Source organism: Martes martes, assembly GCF_963455335.1.
Source record: "Martes martes genome assembly, chromosome: 2".
In the NCBI taxonomy this organism is placed as follows: domain Eukaryota; kingdom Metazoa; phylum Chordata; class Mammalia; order Carnivora; family Mustelidae; genus Martes; species Martes martes.
In genome coordinates, this window is record NC_137889.1 from 16,035,732 (window position 1) to 16,058,118 (window position 22,387).

General features: G+C 39.8%; 1 protein-coding gene across 6 annotated transcripts in view; it reads right to left on the reverse strand.

The window, feature by feature from the left end:
- SORBS2 (sorbin and SH3 domain containing 2) overlaps positions 1–22,387 on the reverse strand; it is a 208,057-nt gene that overhangs the window by 162,438 nt on the left and 23,232 nt on the right. For 4 of the 6 annotated variants that reach the window (XM_080796663.1, XM_080796668.1, XM_080796665.1 and 1 more), the window contains exon 2: positions 13,498–13,638. The gene's annotated coding sequence lies outside the window, so the exon portion shown is untranslated. Of the gene's footprint in view, positions 1–13,497; positions 13,755–22,387 lie in introns of those variants that run through there. The other 2 variants (XM_080796666.1, XM_080796667.1) reach the window with 2 other exon arrangements.

Here is a 22,387-nt window from a genome sequence, read left to right on the forward strand (position 1 = left end):
TATTTAAAGTAATTAATTTCTGGGGCGCCTGGGTGGCTCAGTGGCTTAAAGCCTCTGCCTTTGGCTCGGGTCATGGTCTCAGGGTCCTGGGATCGAGCCCCACGTCGGGCTCTCTGCTCAGCAGGGAGCCTGCTTCCCTTCCTCTCTCTCTGCCTGCCTCTCTGCCTACTTGTGATCTCTCTCTCTGTCAAATAAATAAATAAAAATCTTTAAATAAAAAAAAATAATTAATTTCTTAAAGACTTCATTTACTACCACACGAATCATATGGAGTTTGTGGTTTAACGCTTTGCATTGTGATCATATTCCATTTTTTAAAACAAATATTTATAATTTAGCATTTGCCTACAACCATCACAACAGTACATAGTAAGTGGCAACAAAACAGGTGATTTGTGAACATTGTCATTACTCTGTTGGAAAGAGAATCTTGAGGACAAGCGTTTTTTGAGATATGTAACAGGACTGACATTAGATCTCTGTTCCATGTCAGGCACAATAAGCCACACCCTTTTCTTACTAATGAGTTTGGAAAAGTAGCCAACTCTGTCTTTTATCTGGGCACACACAAGGCTATTGATGCCTAAACCCCATGCACCAAATTTACTTCCATTGGTCCACATGGCCATCTTTCCTGGTGCTTAAAGACTTATGAGAAAGCAAAGGTGATGTATTTACTCTATGATAGGGGAGTTTGGTAGATGGTAAATCCACATGCAAAGTTTGTTTATTGTGGTAAAATAACTCTAGCTTCAAGGAAGACGTGTGTGGGTAGGTAGAATCAATGAATAGTGACTTAAACTGGTATGAAGGAAAATGTGAATACTTGTTAAAGATTCTAATCCTGAATTACTGGGTGACACAGTTATTAAAATAGAGCCCTGAGGAAGAAGAGCAAGTTGGGAGCGGGAAGAAGATGAGTTTTAGAAGTATTGAGTTTAAGGTCATCTGCCGAAGTTCATATGAGATGTTTACCAGTTACTTGGAAATGTGAGTCTGGAGCTCGTGAGAGGGATCAGGGATAGAGACATAGATTGGGGGATTATTATGAGGGAGGAAACAGGTGAAATCAGGGGAGACTGGACAAGAGGGACAGAACCCAAGGGAATATCTTGAAAGCCAGGCAAAGAAAGAGGCACTTGTAAGCAGAATTGAGGAGTAATCAGAGAGATTGGAGGAAAACACTCCAGCGTCCCAGAAGACAAAGAAGAGATTCTAATGAAGGTCAGAGAAGCAGCACTGTCTAAGGGCAGTAATCTGAAAGTCCTTTTCTCATGTTCGTTTCCATATACTACTCTGTATTAGTAATATAAAAATAGGTTTCTTGGCTTTAGTAACACTGACAAGAGGAAATTCAAAGTCACTCTTTGTGTTATTAGAACTTCACTATTTTACTCAATGTGTTTATTATTAATAATTTAAATATTTTTTATATATACCCCAGTGGAATTTACCTAGAAACAAAATATCTTCTTCTTTGAATTTTATGATTTCAAATAATTAATTTTTTTGGCTCCTGTACTGAATTTTCAGACAACATGTAAAATTACTTGTAACAACCAAAAAAAAAAAAATCCAGAAAAAATTATTCAGTATTATCTATCATTTATCAAAACTCTCAAAAATATAGTGATGTCTGCCAGCTTTTCCATTTTAGCATATTGGAATGACTCTCTACATAAAACAAACGGAAGAAATCAGAATAAAAATTCTCAAAATTAAATTTTGATTCTAGCCAAATGGTAATGAAAGATCATTAGGTTTTTATTCTCCCGTGATGTCCAAGAAGTGTTAAGTGTCAAAAGTAAGGACCAGTTGTATGTATGTAAATTTTTTAAAAGAAGTGTCTGAATTTCACATTTTTCAGTCCATATATTTCTGTGAACTTGTATGATACAGATTTTTGATTGGTGCTTTTTTTTTTTTTTAAAGTTTAAAGCAATTCCTCCCTAAGTCTGTGGAATTTTTATCTTGAAAGTGCTATCAATTCTTCCTGCATTGAGGTGGGTCTATAATCAGAGTGTAAGGTTTTAATCCTCAAGCCCCATATGATTCACATATGCTAGGAAGAGGAATCTCTCAGAAACAAATGACTGAGACATTGTAAAAAGATCTTTATGACAATATCTCAGTCAATGAATATGAAATTGCTTAAGGCACTAGGGGTCACTGAAAACAGTATTCGGTTTTACAGTAAACTCCCAATTTTCTTCCTTTCTGATTTATACATAGACCATTCTTCTTATATTAATAAGCACAGTCAAGTGTTAACTTTGCCAAGCTATGATGTTCACTGAAATACAAAATGGTCTTCTGCCAAGTGTTTTTACACATATGCTCTTATTTAGTTACTCAGAATATTGATTTAAAAAAAGGATATGTGTGAATACAGGAAATTCTGATGTGGACACAAATGATTTTGAACTCTCAATGCTTTTTGTTTAATTTCATTGACTAAAATAGGTAAAGGGTTGTAAGGAAGATAAAAATCTCACTGCAATCACGTTTTCTCACCTTAGCATAAAAATTATCACTTTGTTTCTAGACAAGTTTTTACAAGTTTTTACACAAGCTGTGGTTAGTAAGTGATGGATCTCCCCATGTGAGACCAAGCCTGAGTGCCAATTCTAAGTTAATTTTGGAACGTGAAATGCATTCATTAATTTTTAAAGTAAGGTTGCTCAAACACAAGTTAAAATAAAATGTGTTTTGTATTGAAGACTAGTAGTCATCTTAAAAGTTCTTTTTTTAAATAAAAGACAGCTTTCATTATTCTTTCTATTAAAAATTGTCTAATTCCTACTGAATATACTTTTTCACTCACCTTTTTATTCTTCCATTTATTTTTGAAAAGTTTATCATAAGCCCCAGTCTTCTGTGTTATCAATATAAAGTTTAGGAACTTGTTTACATCTAGCTTTGGTTTTATTTTGCCTTGAATGAAAATAATTATAGTTGGGGCGCCTGGGTGGCTCAGTGGGATAAAGCCTCTGCCTTCGGCTCAGGTCATGGTCTTAGGGTCTTGGGATCGAGCCCAGCATTGGGCTCTCTGCTCAGCAGGGAGCCTGCTTCCTCCCTCTATCTCTGCCTGCCTCTCTGCCTACTTGTGATCTCTCTCTCTGTCAAATAAATAAATAAAATCTTAAAAAAAATAAGAAAATAATTAGAGTTGACACAAAAAGAAAATTTCAATGATTTAACTTCATGTTAGAATTAGTAATGGTAAAGTATTGATTTTTTTAAAAAATTTATTTGACACAGAGAGGGAGAGATCACAAGTAGGCAGAGAGGCAGGCAGAGAGAGAGAGGGAAGCAGACTCCCTGATGAGCAGAGAGCCCGATGCGGGGCTCGATCCCAGGTCCCTGAGATCATGACTTGAGCCGAAGGCAGAGATTTACCCTACACTGAGCCACCCAGGTGCCCCCAAAATTCACATGTTATTTGCAAATAATTTATATTTCAAATTATAAAATGATTCATGGTTTATTTAAAATTTTATATTAGTTACATAAATAGAACTATAAAACAATTTACACTCTAAGTTATAAAATGAGTTTTATAGTGAACAATTTGATTTCTTATTTAAACTCAGTCACTAAGAGGTGATACCCTGGAAGTTGTTTATGTCTCCCAAAAGTTAGCATTTTATTGCCCTGTACAGTCAAGGACAATGGCCACTTCCTACTTGAGAGTGAGGCCTGGATCTCTTAGTTCGACATTTAACACACTTCTTGAATAAGTACAAAATGTCTTCATTTATTTCCAACACTCCCCTGCTGAATCTTTCAGTATAGTCTCCCTGTTCTGGTCTATTCACAGACTGCACATGAAGGTCAGGCGGATGCCACGTGGCATCTTCTAACACGTGGCTCTGCTGGTACCACAGCGTGGAGTTTCTAATCTAACTGCACATTTAGGTAGCCATATTTGGTTTTGGATAATTTTCCATTTAAAGAGTGAACACTTTCATAATAAAAAAAATAAACGTAGAATAGAAAATATTTTTCGTCTTAGATCAAAAGTACATTTTTAAAAGATTCTTATTTATTTATTTGACTGAGTGAGAGAGTGAGGGAGATAAAGAAAGAGAGCACAAGCAGAGGGAGAGGGAGAAGCAGACCCCGTGAGCAAGGAGCCTGATGTGGGGCTCCCTCCCAGGGACCCTGGGATCATGACCTCAGCCAAAGGCAGAGGCTTAACTCACTGGGCCACCCAGGCGTCCCTCAAAAATACATTTCTTAACTGTATTTGGCCGTATGTTCATTAAATTCACTTAAAATGTACCCATAAGTAATTTTTTCAACCTTCTTGGGTTTTTGTGTTTGTTTGATTTTTTAAGATTTTATTTATTTACTTGAGAGAGAGGGAGAGTGAGAGAGAAAGCATGAGGGGAGAGGATCAGAGGAGGCAGACTCCCTGCTGAGCAGGAAGCCCGATTTGGGACTCAATCCTGGGACTCCAGGATCATGACCTGAACCAAAGGCAGTCGCTTAACCAACCCAACCACCCAGGCGCCCAGGCTGTTTTTAATAGTAAGAATTAGCTCTAAAAGTTGAATGCTGCCTAGTTTTAAAATATTTAAATGGTCAGCTCAAACAAACGCTAAACTTCTGAATACTATTTGGAGTTAAATTCAAAACCAGCCAAACTTCTTAGGTTTGCAAAATTGAACAGGAGAAGGACCACCAAGCTGAATGCATGTCAACAGCGATGGCTCCGCTAGAACTAAACCAATTCCAAGTCGTACTTGCACCAGGATATACAACAAGTCAAAGTAACCAAAATACAGTAATTTAAAAACACATGCTGTACACGTGGTTTTCCATTAAACTAAACTCAGTTTCTTTTTTCAGGCCCAAATTTAGATTTAGAACAAGAGACTAGTAATCTATTCTATCCTTTCTAACATGGAATTGACCTTTTATAAGAGAGTACATTATTTTTTTTAAACTGTATCAAGTTTCTAAACTTTATTTATTTATTTTTGCTACCTGTATCTTGTTTCTGTCAGCCTGGTTATAACCGATGGTTCACTGTACTGTTGGCACATTCATGTGTTTCTCTGTAATCTTCATCTCTCTTTTGCTCATTTTTTTTTTTCTCAGTGAAGTATAGAAAGTCACAGAAATAGGACCTTCATTGCCTGGACTAATTATTTTCTTTTCTTTTTTTTAAAGAGTGAGAGAGTGAGCACACAAGAGAGGGGGATGGGCAAAAGGAGAGAGAGAGAATCTCAAGTGGGTTCCACGTCCAGTGCAGAGCCTGATGCAGGGCTTGATCTCACCATTCTAAGATCATGACCTGAGCCAAAATCGACAGCTGGATGCTTAACCGACGGAGCTGCCCAGGCACCCCATGGACTAGCTTTAAACCCTTTTCTTATTATTCTTATTATTTCTAACCTATTTTATATCTTTGCTTTTTATAACTGGGTAGAATGGCACACTTTGAAAAATCTTGACATGAAAGCCAATCTACCATTTGCTATTTACTAGGGACACAAAATGGAGGATACAACAACTTATCGGGGTGTCAGTGTCCTCAGGTGTACACTGGGGAGCATAATGCCTGCTTGACCAACCCCATATTAATAGTAATACCACCCTAGATCTATTTTATAGACAATCAAGGAAATCGAAGTAATTTTTGAATATGAAATAGCTATGCATTTGGCAAAACAATAAACATACAACCTATTAGCTCTGATAATATTAAAACTTTACAGGTGCAATCATTTTGCAGGTAGGCTTTCAGTTTCTAGGGCAAAGTCTAGTTGAAGATGGCAATACGGAACAGTCCCGATGACTCATGCGCTGTAGCAGCTAGTCTCCTTTTCTTATTTCTACTTTACCTACTTCTCAGTTATATCTGCCTAATAGGGTTTGTCCTATGCTTCATTTCCTTCATCATCTTGAACACGAGACAGCAGTCATAATAACATAGGGATCTAACTTAAAATTTCCTTCTCAACAAATGAACACCAACCCTACATACCTTTCCAGGGGTCTCCTGTCGGGCCTAAGTTTTTGCAATACCAAATTTCTGGACATTCTCTGTCTACTGAGTTTTCTCTCCTTGGAGACTTTATTTACAATTACCTTCTTCCATTTGAATGCCCTCTTTTGTGGACCAAAGACTCCATTCAAATACAGCTCTTCCCTCTGTGAGAACCTTTCTGATTTTCTTGTATTATTAAAGCCTAACTCTGCTCCCATGGCAGTGTGGACCTCTGCATTGGCTATATATTTTTTTAAATTTAATTTATTTATTTGAGAAAGAGAGAGAGGGAGAGAGATAGCGAGAGAGTGCATGAGCAGCGAGGGAGAGGGAGAAGCAGGCTCCCTGCTGAGCAGAAAGCCCAACATGGGGCTCCATCCCAGGACCCCAGGATCATGACCTGAGCCGAAGGCAGATGCTTAACTGAGTGAGCCACCCGGACCCGCTTGTCCATCTTCTGATGTATGTTGAGTGGCTCTGTTGACTGAGTCCTCTATGGGACTCAAGCGGCATGTGGCACAATTCCTCAAATATGGTTAGTGACAAGGCTTGGCAAGAGAGTTCCATAGTCATTTAATAATCTTGATTGATCATATTTTAAATAATGTAAGATGTTCTTACATCTATTTAAGGAGGAAACATCTAATTTCTACCTTTACACTGTGCATTTAAGACTTGAAGACCACATCTAAGACTTTCAATCTCCCACCAAAACTAACAATGAAGAGCAAATTTGATCATATTGGATTAAATTTGTTTCAAAATCACAGAATGGTGAGTATGCAAGGGCAGCTTGTGTCCCTTGAGTCTGAAAAATCAAGAAAGACTACCCTTATATATGTATCAAGTTATTACCAGTTACAGAATGAAAAATCCATAAACAAAAAAGATTTTCTTCAAGTGAAAAAACAAGTGGCGGGTAAGGTCACATTCAAAAAGTTAAAATAGGTACTCTGGCCTATCATTCTTTAATAAAAGGAACTAGACCTCCTTGAAGAAATGACTGATTCTAGAACTGGGGCAGGAAATATATACAATGAGGTTGAAGCATCTTGTAGTCCCAGGGAAAAAATCCTCACAACGATGGGACTATGTCAAAGGCCACAGCTGGGGCGCCTGGGTGGCTCAGTCAGTTAAGCATCTGCTTTCAGCTCAGGTCATGATCTCAGGGTCCCGGGATTGAGCCCCATGTCAGGGTCCTCACTTAGCTGGGAGCCTGCTTCTCTTTCTCCTTCTGCAGCTCCCCCTGCTTGTGCTCTCTTTCGTGCACGCTCTCTCAAGTAAGTAAATAAAATCTTAAAAGAAAGAGAAGGCACAGCAGCCTCCTGTAAGAGCTGCCCATGGCTACAGCTGGAGCCATTTGCTGAGCAGTTTGAGCAGCTACTTTACTTAAGCAGAATGAGATTGTAATGCAAAGTATAAAACATACATCCATGTGTTTGTATTGATACAAATGATTGAATTTAAAGAAGCTGGGGAGAATAGACAGTCTCCCTTGCAGAATCCCAAATAATTTATGTAGATACTCCATCAGGAAGAGGAATGTAACTCCCTACTCCTTAAGTGTGAGGTGCATGAAGTTACTGCCTCTGGTAGAGTACAGTAAGGAAAGGAGGAGGAAGAGTAATGTTACAGTGGAGAAACCCGACAGACACTCCCTCAGCCAGGTGATCAAGGTCAACATCAACAGTGATACCTCATGTTGACAGTATGTGCCCTTGTTATGATGTGATAAGAATGGCACCTTACCTTTGTGGCCTTCTTCCCCAAAACACATCCCTATCTAATCACGAGAAAGACATCGCACAAATTCCAATGTTAAGATGTTCTACAATATACCTGACCAGTACTCCTGAAAGCTATCAAGGTCATCGAAAACAAGGGAAGGGTAATAAACTCCCACAGTCAAGAGGAATCTAAGAAAACATGATGACTAAATGTAATATAGCATTCTGGATAGGGTCCTGGAACAGAAGAACAGGAGGTATAAACTAAGGAAGTAAGAATAAAGGACGGACTTTATAATAATGTATCAGTAATTGTCCATTAATTGTAACAAAGTTACCATATTACTGTCAGATGTTAATAATACAAGAAACCTGGTGTAGGATATATGGAAAACTCTGGTCCTATCTTCACAATTTTTCGGTAAGTTTAAAATTGTTGTAAAATAAACAGTTTGGTTGAAAGAGTGGATATTGTGTTTTGACCTGGAAGCACTCCCTCATATCTACTTTATTTTTATCCTACTATGAGTCATTCAAGAGTTAAACATAGCTCTAGCTATGGTACCCATGCAAATGCTCTTCCAAGCTCAGGGGGCCACGGGCTGGCCTTGGAATGGGTATGAATCTCATAGCCCCCAGAGATAACTCCCTTGGACTTTTTTCTTCTCCAATGACTCAAGAATGGCAAAATTTACAGGAAAGACCTCAGTTTCTCCTGGAAAAAGAGAAGGGGAAATATAGAGAAGAACTATGACAAAAGAAAAAAAGAATAATTGAATGAAGAGACTCAGAAAGGCCTTCTGTCCAAGAGCAGAGGAAAGGGGAGTCTCCTCCTCCCATCTCTACCCTAACATTAGCCAGTGGCCCAAGTCGGCTGCACTTCCTAATGGGTACAGGGATGCTGTAGAGGGTCCCTGAGGTTTCCTACTCCATGATTGCCCAGGACAAATTCCAGGATAGGAGTGTTGCTAAGGAGAGCTGACTATCCCCTGACAGCAGTCTGCATTTAAACCTACAAGAAATGCCCATATTCTTTTGACAGTCCATCTTATCCAAGAGTAGGCCTTAAGATCACCATGGTGTTTTGGTATATAATTATTAAAGCATTACTTAAAATACTACTCTATTTCACAGAAAATTATAATATCCAAATAACAAATAAAAACTTAGGTAGAGAATGATGACTTTCCTGGAAATGATTGTTTTATCTGCTTCAGGTCAATAATCCCCTTTGACCTATCAGGACAAGCCCCCTCTTATGTCATCATCTATCACTGATATCTTTCGCTGGCACTAAGTTTTTTTTTTTAAAAGAAAACTAATGTAGTGCTATAAATATGGGCTATAATAATATATCCTTAAACAATGGATAAGTACTACAGGGAGTCAATTTTTCTGACAACTAAGTAAGCACAAGAGAAGATTTTTAAGTGACTGGTTTTTGTGTTCTTAAATAACCAGTGAAGTCATTCCTTTTTTTTTTTTTTTTTTTTTAAGATTTTATTTATTTGTGAGAGAGAGAGCCTGAGTAGCGGGGGTGGGGAGGTAGGGACTGAGGGAGAAGCAGACTCCCGCTGAGCAGGGAGCCAGACTCCAGGACCCTGGGATCATGACCTGAGCCAAAGGCAGATGCCTCACTGCCTGAGCCACCCAGGCAGCCCTAGTGAGGTCACTCTTGAAAGAAGGTCTTTTCATGATTTAAAGAAACATTTGCATATGCACATATCTGATGTTTATTTTCAGCCTGGTATTTTTACCCTTTCCTTTTTTCTATTTTATTATGGATGATAGTTTTCAAAATGTCAACTCTTTGTACCATGACGTGTTTAGGGAGAACCCTTGGTAGGATGGTCCTGGGTTGTTTCCTCTTGGTTGGTTCCTCTACACCTCCTTCTGTGCACCTTTCTCTCCTCTGTTCTATTGTATTAGTTTTGGGATAACAAAATCATATATGGCATATTACGAATAGTGAAGTCAGTGTTAAAATGCAGCTCCTACATACAAGGTCCCCAAGTTCTGTTATTGTCAGCTTTTCAAATGCCTTATTCCGTATGGAATTAATTATAGTCATTTTGAGCATCACCTGCTAAAAATGCAAACTGTATCTTTAATAAAATGCTTTTTTGTATCAAGAATAAGATAACAAAATATTCAAAGAATAATTGTAAACCTCATAAATTTTGTCAAATCTTTCATGAGGTCATAAATTTACTTTTATGAAAATCCCTCATATGAGTTCAGAAATCCTCCAGCTGATAGAAAGACATCAAATGTTAGTTCTCTAGGTGCCTTAGCATCTGTAATGGTCACGGGAGCCAGAGACTGGCTCATGCAAGTTCATCTACAACTATGTAGGTCGCCTAATTGGTCATGTTTTTTTAGGGATTATTTCCCATTTCCGGAGTCCTAATGATCAGAATGTAATCCTTGGAATCTTTAATGAGAAAAATAATGTGTCCCCCTGTCCCAAATTCAGTGTTTGGCCAATCTATATGATCAACAAAATAAAGGAAGGTTTTCAGATCCTAGGCTTGAGTATTTTTTGATTTAGATGTGACATATTTGCTGAACAAAGCTCATGAATCCCCTCTTCCTCTCTACTCCCCATTTCCCCCACTCAACACGCACATACACGCGCACGCATGCACACACACACACACACACACAGCCCTTTACAACCCTGCTCTGTCTCACTGTTGTTAATACACACATCAGCTCTAGGTCACCCAGCTTTTCTGAAGGAAATTGACTCTGCTGAGTACTCTTTTCTTCTCCGTGTAAGTTACATTACAAGCAATAGTACTAAACTTTTCAATGCTTACAATGTTCCCTATGAGTGTATCAGTTGAGCAAGCAAAAAAAAAAAAAAATCTGGAAGTTTATTATTTTTCCACCAATATATTTGACACCACCTTTGGAAGGGAACAAAAGGCATACTGTCAAACGGATAGACCTGGACAAAATGTTACTGTTTGTTCCTCACGAGCACAGAGGTATATTTAAGCAAAGAAAGACATTCCATGACTCTCCTGGGACTTCCTTCCTTCAGCTGAATTATACCAACATGTTCACACCACTGTGGTTCAGACCGTGTTGGAATTTAAAATGCAGACTTTTCTTTGCCAATGTTTAAATACCACGGCTATAAAAATTCATATTAGGATTGAACCTGGCCTTAAAATATCATAGAATAATGAGAGTTTAGTGGGGGGGGAAATGTGTGTACACACGAATTACACTAGAAGATATGAAAATAAGGGATGTCCCTGTTTGACAGAGTCTCTACATATACAATAAGGTCTCAAAGTCACCAGAAGTCACCAGGTTTTGGATTATGTTTCAAATCCAGGCTCACTGACATTCCTGAAACTTCTGGTGCAACGTGGGCCAAGTTTCAAGCAAGGCTGAGTAGAAGGCCTCTTTCATGTGCAACCTGTGTGAAACTCAGTGGCTTTGGCTGGGTCTCACCTTGAGTTTCACATTCAAACAACCCAAAGCTTCGGAGCAAAATTAAAGGGTGAAGAGAAACAAAAAAACAGACCCCACAACAATGACAAAGCAGGAAAAGATGACTTGCTGGAGAATGGAATGACTATCTTCTTCCACACCCATTTCATCGTGGTGCCGCTGGATTCTCCAACTAAACTCGTATTGCCCTCAGCTATGTCAAATCAAGGCTTCCTGGCGCTAAGGGGGAGAAAATTCTAGACCCCTAAAGGCCCCAGGAAGCGGTGAAACATTTGCTCAAAATAGCCAGAGGATTTAAAATGTTGACTGTATGCAGGAATGTGATTATTAATATAGGCCTTAGAATACAGATTTGCAAGGGAAGAGGTAACAATTAAATGTCCAACTTTTTGGAAATTTAAAAAAAAAAAAAAAGGCTGACTGAACATCTCAAGGTTTTCCTACTAAATTCAAATTCTGGAGATTACGTTGCATTGATGCCTCCTCTGGAAGTGACCTCTCCCGCAGCCTTCTCCAGAGCTACGCCCCTCTGGAAACTCGCCCTGTGGCCACTTGCTTCCTGCCTTCTTAGCAAGGCACAGGGTGCAGAGAGCAGACGGGGCCAGCTGTAAGGAGCCACAGTCCTTGGCGGGGACTGAAACAGTCTCCTGACAGGATTAGTTAGGCTCATTCTACTCCTAACGTGCAGCCCAGCTAGCGGTGGGCAGCGTGCCACGGGACGCCAACCTCCGCTCTAGCAGAGGACTTGGAAAATAACAAACCAGTGTAATCAACCCATGAATTTTCTTTAAAGTAAAGGGAACATCTAAAAGTCTATTGAATGGCAAAAGAGGACTCCACTTTGCCTATTTTAGGAAATACACTTGTTTATAAAAATTTCTTATCCCTCACTCAGCCAAAGTTTCACCAGCATAAAAACTTCCGACTACAAAAGGTTTTTGTTTTGGTTTGGTTTTTGCTTTTTGGGTTTTTTTTTTATTTTTATTTCCCACTCCCCCCACCCAGTTTTCCTCTTTAAAAATTTTCTTTCCTTTCTTTCCTTTTAAGTTTTCTTCTTTTTACTTTTTTTTTTTTTTTTTTTTTTTAGAGTTATCCAGAAGATCACACTGTGTTTAAAATGCATGTTTTCTTTTGACATGTGGCCTGAGATACCAATAAACTTCTTTGGAGACAAGAATCTTTAAATTCCAAGGATTTCAGTGTCCATGTGAAAAAAGCTACATTAGGCCCCAAGGCACACTGTAATTCTGAGGCAAGAGAGGGCAATCAAAGGAGAGGTTGATAGAGCCGGGTTGTACACACCAGCCTTTGTTGCGTTCACAGATCTGCAGCAGAGTCATAAAGTCTATATGGTGAGAGACCTTGCCATAGAAAAGTCTTTTTCCTTGACTTGGGGGTTAACCTGAGACATCATCAGTGGGGGAAAACCCAAGCCCAATAGATTCTTTAAGGGAAATGGTATAAAAGCATTAAACAAACAAGCAAACAAAAAACAAAAAAGACTTTTTACTGACCATGGTAAATACCCACAATCAAAGTAAATGCTGTGTTTGAAGTTAAAGTCCACAGATCAAAGTACTTTGCAAAATGTCAAGTGTGAGCATAAGGAGGGGGAGAGGAGAGGCACAGAAACCTCACCGAAATATTGTACTGTCAACATTAGAGAAACCTGCTAGCGGAAGACCTTTGGCTAGGTAAGGCATTTTCAAAACTGAGTCACCTGAATTGTGCTAGGAGCATACAAAAAATGAAACGCACTAATAAAAAAAGCTGTTCGAACTCTGCCCTAGCAATCCACAAACCAGTGACGAAAAAACAAAACAAAATAGAGCTGTCTCACTGTCCTTAAAGACCAACTATAACATTTTCTTTGCTCAGGTGATTGTAAGCGTTTCCTTTTTTTTTTTTTTCCTCTCGGTGCCATGAGAAAGTTAAAAATAAGTAAAACAGTCTAAACAACAGAATTATGATGTCTGGGAGCCCCCCCTCACTGTTGGCAGGCAGGTTAATTAGAGTTCCGATGCAGCTCAGACCCAGGTGTGTGTATGTGTGTGTGTGTGTGTGTGTGTGTGTGTGTGTGTGTGTGTGTAGAGGGATCAACGTGACAGAGAGCTGGGAGCAAAGTTTAAAAGTAAAGCACAAGCATAAAAATGCACAGATACCCCTGCTGTAGTCGGGAACCCCGTATTTACCTGGAAATCGTTGGCAGCCTCCGCTTATTCTCACCAGAAATAAGTTATTGAAAAGATCTTAGTCATAAACATATCATAAACCAATTAAATAATTTCAGAATAAAAATCTTACCTACAGGCAGCTGGGGTTCAACAGTTGCTCTCAACAGAGGAAGTAGGAGTCAGTGGCCTTTTACATGTAGAGATTGTTTATTTAGCCCTTTTTAAAAGGTCTTGAACTCCAGAGGTTTAAGATTAAGTCCAATCCAAGTGTCTGAAGGGGAAGAAAAAAAAGACAAGAGAGGAGGCAAATAAGAGAGGGAAAGAATCCCAGCTGCTGGGTGGTGCTACTGTTCTGAGAGCATTTGAGCTATTTTCAGTATTCACAGCAGCCGGAGTTGTCTGCAAAGGGATGAAAAAGCCGTGCCTGAGTGGCCACCTCCCTCCCCCTTGCCCCACGTGGTGGTGGTGGAGGGGGGTGCACGCACCAGGAAACCCACAACAACTTGGTTCACCGTACAACTACTCATTTAAATTTTGGGGAAAACTGCCAGCGCTATTGGAAATGACAGCAAAAAAAAAAAAAAAAAAAAAAAAAAAAAAAAAAAAATCTTGACTGAAATCTTAAGGAAACACAGTGCCTTGCCATAATCCTCAAGTTTTCAGAATGACTTAACCGGATTTGTTCACACTAAGATGGACTATGTGTGCCTTCTTGAGAGGGAAGAGGTTTCTTCTGACATTTCCTCGCTTAGGTGGGTCTTAAAAAATATTTTAGATCTCTCTGAGGAGTATCTGTTCTCACCCTATCCTTCTTAGGACTGAAGACAAATGGTTTATTTCTAGCATGCACCTAAATTTCCATTTTCATCAACTACGCTATTTTTGAAAGCTACTGGGTTAAGCTGTTGACATTTCTTATCTGTTGGCAGAGACTGGGGACCATTCAGTGACACGATGAGACAGACACGGATCCCCTGCTTCTGCCTCCAAAGAAGTGATTCAGATTGGGCCGCCAGCAACGACTAGCAGACTTTGCGCCTTCCCTTTGTTTCTAGAATTATAAATTAAGATCTGGATGTTCTGTGCATTCATTCATTTATTCATTCATTCAGCATTTTATGAGGCAAGTACTTCTGAGCCTCCTCTCTGTCATACGTTCTGAGAATACAATAGTGGGCACAAAATATTGTGTCCTTGCCTCAGCAGGTTTATAGCACAGAGAGGCAGCAAGAATAAAGAATAAAGAGAATTTGTTGTAATCTTTGATGGCTTCTTTTTCACATGAGGATCTCTTCACACCTTAGCAACTGGAGATCAGGATTTCTTTCTACTGTGACGGAAGGAGGATACACGATGGGTGGTGGTCAGACCAATTTCTGGCTTCTGTGGTTTACTCTGCATTGTACAACACCCCTTAGAAGGAAATCTGTTCGGGGCGCCTGGGTGGCTCAGTGGATTGGGCCGCTGCCTTCGGCTCAGGTCATGATCTCAGGGTCCTGGGATCGAGCCCCGCATCGGGCTCTCTGCTCAGCGGGGAGCCTGCTTCCCCTTCTCTCTCTGCCTGCCTCTCTGCCTACTTGTGATCTCTCTATCTGTCAAATAAATAAATAAAATCTTTAAAAAAAAAAAAAAAAAAAAAAAAGAAGGAAATCTGTTCCTTCCTACCCGAGGAAACATAGTTAAGCATTAAAAGCTTTGAATCCATGTAGATGAAACCCCTGAATTCTTTCAACTCCCTACTCCTGTAACATAGAGGAGTGTCAACAATGAGAAAGTACTGCTGAGAGCTAAGAGGAGGTGGGAGAGGATTCTCTGATCCTTCTTTAGCCCCGTGTGGAAACGACCGGGATGTATTTTATAATGGATGTTAGGAAGGGTGGTTACTAGAGGCTCAGATCAGATCCAATTGTTTCTTTGCAATTAAAGAAAGACACTGCAACTGATGATAGAAAATACTGAGGATTATGCATGATCTCTAAAGAAAAACGGTTACATGACTGCTTTTTCAGGTGTGATGAGATAGTGAAATCCTTCAGCTAGCCTACACTTAGATTAAAATGAAATTAAATTAAAATTTGTTGATTTAAATTTTAAATTGAAATTTAAAAAGAACTATCATTTAAGTTTGAAATAGCTAATCAAAATTTTTAAAATAAGAGTAACTTTATTTTAAAAATGGATAGCAGAGTTTTAGGAGATCTCTATAGGATCATGGATTTTTCCATTCACTTATTTTAAATGGTCACACTTTACTATGTCTTAAATGCCTGTCCATTTAAAAAGAAGATATGTACTTTACTTGGTCAAAAATGATAGATTATAAGTCTGGCAAATTCTAGCTGCAGATAGAAATTCTTTTTAATAGTTTTTACCTTTTCCTCCATATAGTAGTTTATAATGAAAAAAAATGCATTAAAAACTGGCTGTCCTTGAGAATCTACTGAAGTTAATAAAATGAGGACTACTAAGTCAACCATTATCTTTAAATTCCAACCTGCCTGCTTTCCACACCAGCACTGAGAAAAGCCCATTGCCTCACATTCAACTATTATTAGTCACTTTAGGTCATGGTCTGCAGTTGAATGGATGGGTTCTGACCCTGCTATCTGCTTCCATTCAGCATAAGCCCTGTGTGGCCACATGAGTCACCCGGTCCCATCATGTCATACCCCAGTGATCCCAACTGTCCAAACAGCCTCCCAGTTAGCACCTTTCGACAGACTGGATGTCACAGAATAGTCCAAGTTGGATTTGGATTTTTAAAAATGAGAGGATAACATATTTGGACTTTTCTACTCACTCAATCTACAATGGCTTTTATAAGTGACTGATGTCTGCTATTATCCCTGCTGTAAGTCTACTTGGCTGTCCAATATGGCGGATGTAGAGGCTACTGAACACTTAAGATGTGGCTAGTCAAAGCTGGGATGTCATGTAACTGTAAAATGCACACTGAGTTTCCAACATAGTATGAGAAGACATAATGTAAACTATCATATTAATTTTTATATGGATTATATACTGAAAAGATAATATTTCAGACATCCTAGGTTAAATAAACTGTTTAGTTAAAATTAATTTCACTTGTTTAATTTTATTTTTTAAAATGTGACAACTAGAACATTTTACATTAAATATGCAGCTTGCATTCTATTTCTGTTGTGCACTACCATCTTGGCCAGGGGTTCTCAAACTGTAGCAAAATCAGAGTTACCTGGAAGGCTTGTTATTATGCAGATTGCTGGACCCCACCCCCAGTTTCTGTTTTGTTAGTTTGGGGAGAGGCCTGAAATTGTGCATCTCTAACAGGTCCCCAAGTGATTCTTAACCACACTTTAAGAACCCACTGGTCTTGAGCCTTCCTATTTAAAGAGTGGTCCACAGACCAACATCAAAGTCATCACTTGGGATCTTGTAGGAAATGTGAAATCATGGGCCTCACCCATACCTACTGAACTAGCAAGTACATCTTAACAACATCCCCAGGTTATATGTGTGCACATTGAAATTTGAGAGAAACTAATATAGAGTGGGGACTCATTCCTGGGTCCCCAGGAATGGGGTACATATGAGGCTTATCTGGAAATTTTTTTAAAATACCAGTACACTGGACCCACCTCTAGAGAGTTTGCTTTAACTACTCTGGTTGAAATCTAACATATCTAAAAACCGCCCCCCGTCCCAGGTGATTCCAATGGAAGAGCACTGAGTTTGGTGGGCAGTGGGGCCCTCAGACCAGGTGCAGAATTGCCAGGATCCAGAAACCAGACAAGTTCTGGAGGGGCAGTGAGAAGCAGATTTTTGGGGACTGTCGGGTGCTAGGAGAACAAGACTTGGACAGAACAGAGCTTGTGGAAACCACACAATGATGGGGTGGATGAGTGTTGCAGCCAGCAGGCGGAGACGGGCAGGAAGCGTCCCTGGCTTCTGCAAGTCTGACCCAAGTCCCCAGCTGCCCCAGGTTTGGAGTTGCAAGGAGAATGGATAAGCCTTGGTCTCTGAGGGACTAGAACACTAGGCCGAGTGTTCACCGAGCAGAGATGCAGGCCCCCAAAACAAGAGGAGGACATACTTAGAAAAAAAAAATGTCATGTAAGTCATGAGTGGGACCAGCAGCCATGTTAACAGAGGTTCTTAAACTCTCTATAAAGACAGGACTGGTTTCAGAAGCTCCATCTGGAGTAATCTTTCAGAGATGAGGAGGGAAAAAAGTGGACAGAAGCGTTGGAAGTCAGTTGAGTGGTACATTTCTTTCTCTCCTCCTATTGTGTGCAATACAAGTTGAGGCAGCTCTCAGCTAAGCAGTGGTCAAATTAAGAACATTCTATGCTAAGACATAGTTGACACAGACCAAACTGTCCCGGAGGGTATCTGTATCTCAAGAGAGGATCTTGATAAATCGTGGAACGCCCCATTGTGAGAACCACAAGGCAGATCGGTGTTCTGGAGCAGAGAGACCTTCTGTTATTCTTCAGCACACCTTCGTTCTACCTTTAAAGGAGTGAGCACCTTATCTGGAATGATCTCATTTTTTCAGGTGGTACCAGAACAACGGTATGCTCCAGAGGGCTTCAGAAAAATAAAATCCTCACTGTAAAGGAGAACGTGGACCCACACTGGTGATATTTGAAACTCCTGATTCTGTATGCAAAGACCATTTGTAGCGTCCCTTCTCACTTGATGATTTGGTTGTTTTCAGAAGACCTTAAAAATGTGTAATAATGCTTAAGAATAGAGAGTCTGGAGCCAATGTGTCTGGGTTTGAATCCTGGTCCTGCCACTTTCGTGTGACCATGGGCCTATTACTTCACCTCACCTTCTTCTGTCCTAGGACTTCACTGGCTTATTGTTGAGCATTAAAAGGGTTGTCTGAAAAGAAGATAGAAAAGACTGGCACAGTCTAAGTGCTATTGTTGGTTTAACAACTAAAATACAATAAAATAACTGAAGGTTTCCAAATATGGTTAAGTTTAGTAATTTTTTTTTTTTGGATACCACAGTGATTTCCAGGGACTTTTATGTGAGTGATCTCTTGAATACATGTATTTTGAAAGCTTCTTTGAGAGTTGTTTAATTTTTTTTTTTCCCGAGAGAACTCAGAATTCTCAATTGGTTCCTCGTCACTTCCTATTATTTGCGAGGATCTCAGGAGGAAGGAAGTGAAGGTACTTTTCCCATGAATATTGTTTTCTAGGTTACATTTTTTCCCCCCCTGAAGTCCTTTGAAAAGTAAGTTATACTATAAATGTTTGAAGGCTTCAGTGGCCCATGTCAGTTGAGTAGCATTGTCTAATATTCCAGGAGAACAATGTATCATTCTCTTAGTCAAATATTTTAGTGCTCAGGGAAAGGCAACAAGTCTGCCTGAAACACTGGCATGAGTTTCAAAGATGTATTGAAAAGGCAGTAAGAGTCTCATACTACAGAGACTATAGACATCAGATAATGCTGATTAAAGGAAGGGGTGGACCCCCACGTCAGGCATGTGAGATGCAAAATGAGGGCTAGATTAAGTGTAATAACATCTTTGACGCTTGTCTGCTTCTACCACACGAAACAAAGTAAAGCACCTGCAATAAAAATGTTGGTGCCTGGCGGCATCACGCACTTAGTAAGCATCAGCCAGGCCATCTACAGGAACCTCCATATGTTGAAAGCTGAGTAAGTAATAAAGCACCGAGGGGGGAACTCGAGCCCAGGAGCTTGGGTGATTTCAGACCAGGCATGCAAGCCCTCTATGCGTGTGCTCTGAAACACAGGCAGAGGGACCAGGCTATAAACTCCTTCCTAACGCTACCATCTATGCTTTTGTTTGAGTGTGTATAAATTGCATTTGGCAATCCCTCTCATAATCGACATCGGCAGGTGTAATTGTTTGAAAGTTGTCAAGTCGCATATCCAACTCTTTCAACTACCTGGTTACTGAAGAGAAGCGAATGTTTTTTAGGGGCTGACATGCCATCATATGTGTCATTATGCAATCTGGGGCTGCACTTTACCAAATAAGGTGAAAATGCTAAGGAATGGCCAAAGAACTATTAGCAAATGCAAGAGATTATATAGAAATAACTTCTGAAAACCTGTTAAAACTTCGTTTTCTAGTTAAAACTTTATTGGTTCTATATGTGCTGTCTGAATCCCACATATATTTAAAAAGTAACTCTGCTGTTTATATAACCATGACTTAGCTTTTCTTGATATTTATATTCTATTGAAATTGAGGCATATGCAACAGTTGCTAAATATGTCATAAAAATCTTTAAGATAAGCCTTCTGAAAGTGGCCTATTTAAAGCTCTGCACGATCTTCTTACATCTCCACCCACATCTCTCTACCTACCCTCTAGCTCCTTTCTTCCAGTTTCTCTGGTCTTTCAGCTCCTAGAATGGGCCACATTTAGGCCTTTTGCGTGCACAGTTCTCTCTCTCTGGAACACCTTCCCTGCTCAGCCGTTAATGCTGTGCACCTTTTGGCCAAAGTGCCCCTTCCCCAGGAAGGCTTCCCTGATCCACACAAGGTCATGTGTTTTTAACTCTTGAACAATCATATTCTGCATTTCCTTGAGTGTCAGACTTGGTTCCATTTATTTCTGTGATCAATCAGTGTATTTCTCCTCCATTAGCCTATGAGCTCCTGTTTTCCCTTCACATTGTGTTTCCCACACGTATATTATATTTGCACCTGGCACAAAGTAAGTGCTTAATGTATATTTTTGAATAAATGATTCAGTAGGTTCTGAAGAAGGCATTAAGCAACACATGATGACGTCTGTGTTCCATATTTAGAAGCTGTGGGATCCTCTCTTCTACCATGGGCAGAAGGATTCTTGTTATAGATAAGAATGTTTGAAGATGTACTTCTGTACATTCTCTTCACAAGTTTGTAAAGCACTTTGAAATCATTAAGGCGCAGTATGAATAATATCTTTTCTGAGGCATTCAAAAAATGAATTAACCCAAAAAGTCATGGCACATTTCCATCATTAATTACTATGACCATAAAAGCTAATTTTATAAGGATAGTCACACACATAAGTAGTACACAAAAGGTTAGAAAAGTATCCTTAAAACTCAGGGATGATAGGTGAGCAAAGAACAATAAGAAACAGTTGACTAGCCTTCAAAGGTCAGAAGGAACTGTAGATTCATTATATCAAGTGCATAAGAGAAACTTCTTCCAAAATGAATGCAAGTTGGAAATGGGAAACTTCAGAGACTGGACATGTTAATAGTTTATTCGTGTTGTCTGTCCTCGGAGCCAGACCTTCCTATCTCTTTGTGTGACCTCTGTGTGTTCTGCGTGGGTTACAGATGTTGCTACAATAACGATCCCCCCAGTTATCAGGTGAAGCCCGGGGCTGCTGGAGCTCCCAGACCAGTCACCTCTGGCTGTTGTTCCCGCACTTGTTTCCCTCAGTGTGCCTGCAAATATTCTTACCTTTTATGTATGCCAGATAGAGAGGTTTGGGAGGGAATGCTCTAACCAGCAAGGTCAACCTACTAAAAACAGCAACAATAGTCTTTTTTTTTTTTTTAAAGATTTTATTTATTTATTTGACAGACAGAGATCGCAAGTAGGCAGAGAGGCAGGCAGAGAGAGAGAGAGAGAGGAGGAAGCAGGCTCTCTGCTGAGCAGAGAGCCCGATGCGGGGCTCGATCCCAGGACCCTGGGATCATGACCTGAGCCGAAGGCAGAGGCTTTAACCCACTGAGCCACCCAGGCGCCCCAGCAACAATAGTCTTATTCGCAAAAGGAAACATAAGAAATTAGATGCTATGGGAGGGGTATGTTAGCAATGTCAAGAAATGAGTAATGATATCTCAATCTTACGGAAAAAGATGGGAGGCTGTGGGAATCTGTCTAGACTCTGGGGACTGAGCTGGAGCTGGACTGGTCTCAGTGGAAGGTACAAGGGAGTCTGACTGCCTGAAGGGGGAGTATTTTGTGTTCAGACCGGGGTGGGAGGGACCTCTGAATGGAAGCAGATACTCACCTTTTGCCTTCTAGCAAGGGCCCTTCTTTTCACAGCAAGTATTTCCTTAAGTGGCATTTTCAGATGAAGTTTCTCTCTGATACATTTCATTTACAATCAGGTCACTATTTGCATGCTTATTACTCTTTAAAATAAATAAACTATATAACATAGTGGTGGCAGACACTGCCTTCTCCTTACTGAGAATCTATTTTTGCTTTCATCTTTACTAAGAACCCTGAGAATATGCGTATTTCAAAACTTAGTTTCCCAGATTTTCTTGCAGTCTGTTCTGGCCGACATGCTAAAGGCAGGACACCTCTGGTACATGGTGGGAGCAAGGAGACTCCAGGGAGGATGGCTTCTTTGCCCTTTGCCTCTTAACCAGACCCTGCTCCTCTTAGCCGACAGAAATGCCGATTCCGTCCTGGGAGGCACATGCTGAGGGTGGGGTGACAGAGTTACCCCCCCCCCCCGGGCTGCTTCTTGTTTGCAGTAAACCAACCTCTCACTTGGTTAAATGGTTGTCTTGAGATAATCTCTTACTTGAAGCTGGACACGTACCTGACACAATCATCTAAGAACTGCTTTATGATATTAGGCAGGTGGAAAGAGACTAATAGCCTATACAGTTTCAGAAGTTTTGAAAGAACTTCTGGCGTCAACGATAAGCCCTTACAACAGGTTGGTATTCGGTTTTCAAGCCTGTTATCACTTCCAAATGGAGTGAAAATTGCCATGACAGACCCTATGTACTTAAAGCCCTAAGAGCTGCATCATTTGAGTATCTTTGGTTTTAAATACAGTAGTAATAGAGTTGACACTTCTTTTTCCCCCTAAAACTAACATTGAATGATCAGTGAAATCAAGAGAAATAAGAACATAGCAATAATTTACAGGAAATACAAAACAGGAACCCATTGTTTATCCTGTTCTTAGTGTCCCTGGCCACAGCATTGTTCAGAAAACTTTGAACTTCTACATAGTTGACCCAGCCTTTAAAATCTAAATTGAATGATAGAATTTGTCCTTGTTGCAGAAAGAGTAA